This window comes from Physeter macrocephalus, chromosome 6 (assembly GCF_002837175.3).
Source record: "Physeter macrocephalus isolate SW-GA chromosome 6, ASM283717v5, whole genome shotgun sequence".
Lineage (NCBI taxonomy): Eukaryota > Metazoa > Chordata > Mammalia > Artiodactyla > Physeteridae > Physeter > Physeter macrocephalus.
In genome coordinates this window covers 46,137,410-46,147,206 of record NC_041219.1, presented here as the reverse complement: position 1 = coordinate 46,147,206, position 9,797 = coordinate 46,137,410, and positions in this window count along the sequence as shown.

Sequence of the window (9,797 nt, the reverse complement as noted above, 5' to 3'; positions counted from 1 at the left end):
GCAAGTGTGAAGGGCGCATGCTCAGGGAGCGAGGCGCATGCTGCCTCAGAGGAAAGGTGTAAGTGCAGTGGTGGGAGTGGGGGGTCGCACCGACCCTCCGGGTCGCTTGCGGCTGCTGTTAATGCGCTACCTTTGTAGAGTGACGGGAACAAGGTCCCAGGTTTCTGGGAGGTAGAAGAGGTATGAGTATCTTTGGGGTCTTTCTGGAAGGATCCCGAACTGTCAGGGGCCTCTCCTCACTCTCAGAACTTCGAAAAGCCCTCTCTCGTCTTCGCCCCAACCAAGGAGATGACTGGTCTTACTTTTTTGAAAAGATCAGGACCGGAAGAAGACGCGTCTAGGAAGAATGACGCTCTCTTGCCTCCCATGGTGGCCTTGGGGTTTGCACCGATGGCTCTGTGTGGTGCTAGCGGTGACCACCGCTCGCCCCTCTCCTCTCGCCTCCGGCAGGCTCATCCCGGAGCCGCCCATTTTCACCTCCCCACCTAACACCTCGACTCTGCTCCACTCCCCTCCTTCATCCCCCGCCCCCATATTTCCAGAGGCCTGCTCCATCTCCCCGGCACTTCTTAAAAGTGCTCCTCTCTGCTCCGATTTGCCTTCGTTTTCCTTTGCACTCGCCTAGCAGTGAGACTCAGAAACGCAGGGCTGTGCTCAGGTGAGGCAGAGCACACCTAGGTCGCTTTGAATGCATCTGTCGGGAAGACCCTTTAAGTCAGTACCAAATGCTGATGTCCAGATCTTTTTTCTATGCTTCCTTCCCCAGAATTTTTTTTTTTTTTTTTTTTTTTGTGGTATGCGGGCCTCTCTCTGTTGTGGCCTCTCCCGTTGCGGAGCACAGGCTCCGGACGCGCAGGCCCAGCGGCCATGGCTCACGGGCCCAGCCGCTCCGCGGCATGTGGGATCTTCCTGGACCGGGGCACGAACCCGTGTCCCCTGCATCGGCAGACAGACTCTCAACCACTGCGCCACCAGAGAAGCCCTTCCTTCCCCAGAATATTTTCTGGATAGATTTATACGCACCGTCAAGGCGGTAGGTTCTCCCTTGCTCCTGAAGGACCGCTGCTGTTTGTTCAGTTTTGTAGTAGGAGATGATTGCCCACCATGCTGACCGAGTGCACACTGGCCTAGAGAACGCTGACCTGTGTGCCTGTGGCTCTGTGCCTGGAAGCCACTTCTAATCTGGTGTTTGGGTGTCTTCTCATTCAGGCTACGAGTTTGTCTGTCTGCTTTTCTGTTTGTGTGCTGGAGGCAGGGAATGAAGCATGGTTTTAAAAAATTGTAACAGATACTGATTTTATGGTCCTTTGATTACCTTTGTGGGGTCCTTTGTGTGCTCCTGAATGGTTAACCATAGCTGAGCACTGTGCAAGGGCTTTATAGTTATAACTGCTCTATCTGCAATGAGGATCAGTACTAGTTTCCTCGTTTCACAGGTGGCAAAACTGAAAGAGAAGTAATTTGCTTAAAATCATATGGCCAGTGCATGTGGGAGAGCTCTGAACTTAGGTACTGTGCATTCACTTCTCTACTCTGGCTGCCCCTCTAAAAGGAAAAGGACTGCTTCTCTTCTTTCTTCTCAGCAAAGAAGTCTCTGTAGGTGCTCTGGCTTCCTGGATAAAACCACTTTAAAGAAATAGCTTGAGAGGGAGAAGATTGGTGATATTTTGACTTCTCTGGACTATTCACAATACACAGTTGAGAAATTCATCACAGCTTGGCTGTGTTGTGTGGAGATTTTTTTCTGATCCCAGCTGAAAAGTCATAAATGTGTGGGCCAGACTCTACTGGTAAAAAGGGAAGACATTGAGTTTTGTTTTTTTTTAAATCCATATTAAAAAATGTGTGCAGGTAAAACCATGTATAAAAATTGGGAAAAATTTTAAATTACCCCAAATTCCTACATCCAGTGCTTTTTACATTTTGGTATGCATCCTTCTGTACTTTCCCCTGTGGAAATATACACACCTTCCCCTGTCAGACTGCTTTGTAACTGGATTTTCTCATTAACCAATGTATTGGGGATGCTTTCCAGTATCGGTATCTACATCATTATTTTCAATGTCTCGTACTCCAGTATGCATACATATTTGCTCCAGCCCGTATCTGGGATAGTCTGATTTTTTTTTTTTAAAGGAGGATATATTCTTTTTTTTTTTTTGGCTGCGTTGGGTCTTCGTTGCTGCGCGCAGGCTTTCTCTAGTCGCGGCGAGTGGGGGCTACTCTTCGTTGCAGTGCACAGGCTTCTCATTGCGGTGGTTTCTCTTGTTGCGGAGCATGGGCTCTAGGCACACGGGCTTCAGTAGTTGTGGCACGCAGGCTGTAGAGTGCAGGTTCAGTACTTGTGGTGCATGGGCTTGGTTGTTCCACGGCATGTGGGATCTTCCAGACCAGGGCTGGAACCCGTGTCCCCTGCATTGGCAGGCAGATTCTTAACCAGTGCGCCACCAGGGAAGTCCTGGATAGTCTGATTTTAATTTGTCATTGCTATAAACATTGCTGCAGTGAACTTTTTAAAGATTTATCTTTGCCCATCTGTCAGAATGTTTCTTTCACATATATTCCTGAAAGTGGAATTGTGGGATCAGAGGACACAGACTTTTAAAAACATAAATTTTTAATATGCAAATCCTTGTCAAAATATTTTAAAATATTAAATATATTTTATATTTAATATATTTATACATAGAAATATATTTATTGCAAAATTACCCTACAGAATTATATCAAATTACATTCCTTTTCATACTTGGAGTCCCCAATGCCAACACCCTGTGTTAATCTTTGATAGCTCTGCCAGTCTGATCATGGAATCTGAATAATGAAATCTTTTTTTAAAGCTTAATTGCTAGTGAAATTATTTTTGTCTTATGGTTATTGAGTATTTATATGTATTTGGAAAATTTTCTTGGTTCATAAATGTTCTCCATTTTTTTGCTAAGTTGTTCATTTTTTTAATAAATATATTTATGTATGTATGTATTTATTTATTTTTGGCTGTGTTGGGTCTTCGTTGCTGCTCACGGACTTTCTCTGGTTGTGGCGAGCGGGGTCTACTCTTCGTTGCGGTGTTTGGGCTTCTCATTGTGGTGGCTTCTCTTGTTGCAGATCACGGGCTCTAGGCATGCGAGCTTCAGTAGTTGTGGCATGTGGGCTCAGTAGTTGTGGCCCACGGGCTTAGTTGCTCCACGGCATGTGGGATGTTCTTGGACCAGGGATCGAACTCGTGTCCCCTGCATTGGCAGGCAGATTCTTAACCACTGCGCCACCAGGGAAGTCCCAAAGTTGTTCATTTTTTGTGTGGTAAAAAGCACATAACAAAATTTACCGTCTTAGCCACTAAAAACATAAAAATTGTATATATTTAAGTATACAACATGGTAATTTGATGTAATATACATAGTGAAATGATTCCTACAGTCAAGTTAATTAATGTGTCATCTCACATAATTATCATTTTTTTACTCTCTTAGCATGTTTCCAGTGTTCAATATAGTATTAAGTACAGTATAGTCTTCATGCCTATATATTCGATCTCTAGACTTATTCATCCACTTAACTGTAAATTTTTTTTTTTTTTTTTTTTTTGCGGTACGCAGGCCTCTCACCGTTGTGGCCTCTCCCATTACGGAGCACACCAACTTTTTCTTTTCTGGATCTTTTGGGTTTCATTTTTGCCTAGCTCTAGATCCCAATTTTTTTTTGCGGTACACAGGCCTCTCACTGTTGTGACCTCCCCCGTTGCGGAGCACAGGCTCCGGATGCACAGACTCAGTGGCCATGGCTCATGGGCCCAGCCGCTCCGCGGCATGTGGGATCTTCCCGGACCGGGGCACGAACCCATGTCCCCTGCATCAGCAGGCAGACTCTCAACCACTGCACCACCAGGGAAGCCCTAACTGTAAATTTTTAACCTTGCTTAACATCTCCCCATTTCCCCCATCCCATCAGCCCCCAATAACCACTGTTCTACTCTCTGCTTCTGTGAATTTGAATTTTTTTTTTAGATTCCACATGTAGGTGAGATCAAATAGTATTTGTCTTTGTCTTTGGGTTATTTCACTTAGCATAATGTCCTCAAGATTCACCCATGTTGTAACATGTGACAAGATTTCCTTCCTTTTTAAGGCTGAATAATATTCCATTTTACTCACATAACACATTTTGTTTCTCCATTCATTGATAGACTTTTATGTTGCTTCCACTTCTTGGCTATTATGAATAGTGCTGCTATGAACGTGAGTGTGCAAATATCTCTTTGAGACCCTGCTTTCAATTCTTTTCGATATATACCCAGAAGTGGGATTGCTGGATTATGGAGTAGTTCTATTTTTAATTTTTGAAGGGACTCCATACTGTTCCATAGTTGTTGCGCCATTTTACAATCCCACCAAGAGTGCACAAGAGTTCCAATTTAGCGACATCCTAGGCAACACTTTTCTTTTTTCAATAGTAGCCATCCTAATAAGTGTGAGGTGATATTCATGGTTTTGCTTTGCATTCCTCTGATGATTAGTAATGTTGAGCATCTTTTCATATTTTTTAGCCATTTATATATCATCTTTGGAGAAATGTTTATTTAAGTCCTTTGTCCATTTTTTTTTTCCTTTTTTTCTTTTTTTTTTTCCGGTACGCGGGCCTCTCACTGTTGTGGCCTCTCCCGTTGCGGAGCACAGGCTCCGTACGCGCAGGCTCAGCGGCCATGGCTCACGGGCCCAGCCGCTTCGCAGCATGTGGGATCTTCCCGGACCGGGGCGCAAACCCGTGTCCCCTGCATCGGCAGACGGATTCTCAACCACTGCGCCATCAGGGAAGCCCCTTTGTCCATTTTTAAATCGGTTTTTTTTTTTGGTGTTGTTGAGTTGTAGGAGTTCTTTATATATTCTGGATATTAACCTCTTATGGTTTGCAAATATCTTCCCCCATTCTATAGGTTGACTTTTCACTCTGTTGATTGTGTCCTTTGATGCACAAAAGTTTTCAAGTTTGATATAGTCCCATTTGTCTATTTTTGCTTTTGTTGCCTGTGCTTTTGGTGTCATATGCAAGAAATTGTTGCCAAGTCCAGTGTCATGAAAATTTCCACCTATGTTTTCTTCCAGAAGTTTTGTAGTGTTAGAGCTTATGTTTGGTTCTTTAACCCGTTTTGAGTCGATTTTTTAAGATGGTGTAAGTTAAAGGTCCAACTTCATTCTTTTGCATGTGGTTATCTAGTTTTTCCAACATCATTTGTTGAAGAGACTGTTCTTTCCCCATTGAGCGGTCATGGCACCCTTGTTGAAGATCATTTGACCATAGAAGTGGTGAGAGTGGGCATCCTTACCTTTTTCCAGATCTTAGAAGAAATGCTTTCATCTCTCACCATTGAGTATGATGTCAGCTGTGGGCTTTTCATAAATGGCTTTTATTATTTTGGGGTAGTTTCCTATGATTCCTAGTTTGTTGAGTGTGTTTATCATGAAAGAGTATAAAATTTTGTCAAATGCTTTTTCTGCATTAATTGAGATGATCATGTGGTTTTTTGTCCTTCATTTTGTCAGTGTGGTATATTACATTGATTGATTTTCTTTAAAAAAAACTCTATATTTTAAAAAAAATTTATATTAAGTTTGACCCTTTTCCTAACCTGTCCCTATTCTCTCCACAGCCCCCCACCCTGGTCCCTTGCCTTTGGCAACACTCTACTTCTCTGTTTCTTTGAGTTTGACTTTTTAAAGATTCCACATATGAGTGATTCCATGCAGTATTGTCTTTCTCTGTGTGGCTCTCTCTCTCTCTCTGTGTCCATATATATATATATTTATCTCACATCTTCTTTATCTGTTCATTCATTGATGGACACTTACATGGTTTCCATATCTTGGCTATTATGAATAATGCTTCAATGAACATGGGAGTACAGATACTTGTTTGCTATCCTATTTTCATTTCCTTTGGATATATACTCAGAAGTGGGATTGCTGGATCATAAGGTAGTTCTATTTTTATTTTATTGATTGACTTTCATATCTTAAACTCTCTTTGCATTCCAGGGATAAATCCCAGTTGGTCATGGTGTATAATCCTCTTAATGTGTTGTTATATTCAGTTTACTAGTATTTTTTTTGAGGATTTTTTACATGAGTATTTTTCTGTTTTTTCTTATTGGAAGTTTTTTGACTACTGATTCAGTCTCTGCCTGTTATAGGTCTATTCTGATTTTCTTTCTTTAGTCAATTTCAGTAGTTTTTTTTTCTAGGAATTTACCCATTTTATCTATATTATCTAATTTGTTGCCATACAATTGTTCATATATTCTCTTATAATCTTATTTTAAATCTCTGTAAGGTCTGTGATAACATCCCCACTTTCTTGCTTTTTAAAAAATTTTATTTATTTTTGGCTGCATTGGGTCTTCGTTGCTACATGCAGGCTATCTCTAGTTGCAGCAAGCAGGGGCTGCTCTTTGTTGTGGCGTGCAGGCTTCTTATTGCAGTGGCTTCTCTTGTGGAAGAGCACGGGCTCTAGGCAAGTGGGCTTCAGTAGTGTGGCTTGCAGGCTCAGTAGTTGTGGTGCACGGGCTTAGTTGCTCCGTGGCATGTGGGATCTTCCTGGACCCGGGCTTGAAACCATGTCCCCTGCATTGGCAGGCGGATTCTTAAACACTGTGCCACCAGGGAAGCCCAACATCCCCACTTTCATCCATAGTTTTAGTATTTTGAATTTTCTTTTTTCCTTGCTCAGTTTAGCTAAAGATTGGTACATTTTGTTGATCTTCACAATGAAATAACTTTGGTTTCATTGATTCTATTTTTCTATTCTTTATTTCATTTATCTCCATTGTAATCTTTATTATTTCCTTCCTACTGCTAGCTTTGGGTTTCATTTGCTTTTGTTTTTCTAGTTCCCTAAGGTGGAAAGTTAGATTATTAATTTGAAATCTCTCTTTTAAAAAATGTAGGCATTAAAAGCTATAAATTTCACTCTTAAGCACTGCTTTTGCTGCATCTAAATAGTTTTGGTATGTATGCTTTTGCTTTCATTTAGATCGAAGTATTTTCTAATTTCACTTATGATTTCTTCTTTGACCCATTGGTTGTTTAAGAATGTGATGTTTAATTTCCATATATTTGTTACTTTGTCAGATATCCTTCAGTTATTGTTTTCTAATTTCATTCCATTGTAGTCATAAAAGATATTTTGTATGATTGCAGTCTTCATAAATTTCGTGAGACTTGCTTTGTGGCCCAACATGTGGTCTGTCCTAGAGACTGTTCCATGTGCACTTGAGAAGAATGTGTATTCTACCTTTGTGGGGGGAGTGTCCTTATATGTCAGGTCTAGTTGACTTTTGTTAGATGTATCCATGCTTATCATTGTTGTATCTTTTTAGTGATTGACCCTTTTATCATTATAGAAGATTCCTCTTTGTCTTGTAATAATTTTTTTTCACACACACTGTATTTTATTTTTACAAGAGATAAATAATTCTATGTTTTTCTGATATTAGTATAGCCACTTCAGCTCTCTTTTGGTTACTGTTTCATGGAGTATCTTTTTCCATCCTTTTACTTTCAACCTATTAGTGTCGTTAGATCTCAAGTGAGTTTTTGTAGATCGTCTATAGTGGTAATATGTTTTTTTAAAAAATATATTCTACCATTCTCTGCCTTTTAATTGGAGACTTTAATCCATTTAAATTTAATGTAATTGTTGATAAGGAAGAACTTAACTTCTGCTCTTTTGTTATTTGTTTTCTATATTTCTTATATCATTTTTGTTCCTCAGTTCCTCCATGAGTGCTTTTTTGTGTTTAACAGATATTTCTTAGTGTACCGTCTTTATCTCTCTTCATTTCCTTTGCTGCATGTATTTTAGTTATCTTCTTTATGGTTGTCCCACAGATTATGTTTAACATCTTAATTTATAACAATCTAGTTCAAATTAATACCAACTTAGTTTTAATTATATGCAAAAACTTTACTCCTACATAGCTCTGCCCTCATATTGTGATTGTCACAAATTACATCTTTATACATTGTGTGCTCATCATTATAGATTTATAATTATTGTTTTATGCAATTGTGTTTTAAATCATATAGGATGAAATGAAATGAACAAACCCAAAATTCGTTAATATTGATTTTTAATTTACCTATGTAATTATCTTTCCCAATGTTCTTTATTTCTTTGTGTTGATTTCATTTACTGTCCAGTGTCTTTTTATTTCAGGCAGAAGGACTTCCTTTAACATTTCTTATAGTTCAGATCTAGTAGTGATAAACTCTGTCAGTTTTTGTTCACTTGGTAATGTTTTAATTTTTCCTTAATTTTTGAAGGATAGTTTGGCCAGATATAGAATTCTTGGTTGACAATTTTTTTTTCCTTTTAGCACTTTGAATATTTCATCCCATTACCTCCATATTTTCTGGTGAGAAGTCAGCTGTTTGTCTTACTGAGGATAATTTTCTTCTCTTGCTGCTTTCAAGATTCTCTGTATTTGGCTTTCAACAGTTTGATTGCAATGTGTCTTGGTGTGGATCTCTTTGAGTTTATCCTACTTGGAGTTTGTTGAGCTTGGATGTGTAGATTCATGTATTTCATTAAATTTGGGAAAATTGTGGACATTATTTGTTCAAAAATTCTTTATTCCCCCTTTTTTCCTCTCCTCTCCTTCTGCCAGTCGCATAATACATATATTGATATGTTTGATTGTTTTCCACAGGTCTGTTAGACTCTGTTCCTTTTTCTTCATTCCTTTTTCTTTCTGTTACTCAGGTAGTAACTATTAATCTCAATTGACCTATCTTCAAGTTCACTGATTCTTCTGCCTGCTGCAATATGCCATTAAGTCCCCCACTACTGAACTCTTTATATCAGTTATTATAGTCTTCAACTCCAGAATTTCTATTTGGTTCCTTTTTATAATTTCTATCTTTTTATTTTTGTATTCTCTACGTGATGAGACATTGTTTTCATCCTTTTCCTTAAGTTATTAAGTCATTGTTTCTTTTAACGTTTTGAATATATTTTAAATAGTTTATTTAGAGTCTTTGTCTAGTTAATCTAATTTCCTGGCTTCCTGAGGGACAGTTTCAATTAATTTTTTAAAATAAATAAATTTATTTATTTATTTATTTATTTATGGCTGCTTTGGGTCTTCATTGCTGCGTGCCGGCTTTCTCTAGTTGAGGCGAGCAGGGGCTACTCTTCATTGCGGTATGCAGGCTTCTCATTGCAGTGGCTTCTCTTGTTGCGGAGCATGGGCTCTAGGCACGTGGGCTTCAGTAGTTGTGGCTCACGGGCTTCAGTAGTTGTGGCTCGTGGGCTCTAGAGTGCCTGCTCAGTAGTTGTGGTGCACGGGCTTAGTTGCTCTGTGGCATGGGGGGGGTCTTCCCGGACCAGGGCTCGAACCCGCGTCCCCTGCATTGGCAGGCAGATTCTTAACCACTGCACCACCAGGGAAGTCCCATACTTTCTTGTTTCTTTGCATGCCTCATGATTTTTTTTTGTTGAAAACTGGACATTTAAAAAAATTATAATGTGGCAACTCTGGAAATCAGACTCTCCCTCTTCCACAGGGTGTTGTTGCTGCATGTTGTAGTTATTGTTTAGTGATTTTTCTGAACTAATTTTGTAAAGTCTATATTCTTTGTCATGTATGGCTAATGACATGTGTGGCCTCTTTTATGTTAATTTAGAGGCTAGCTAGTGATTTGACAGTTTACTTGTATGTTTGGAACAACAACAAAAAACTCCCAGCCTTTGCAGATGGCCTGTGTGTATGTGTGTGTGTGGGGTGGGGGGGGGGGGCTCCC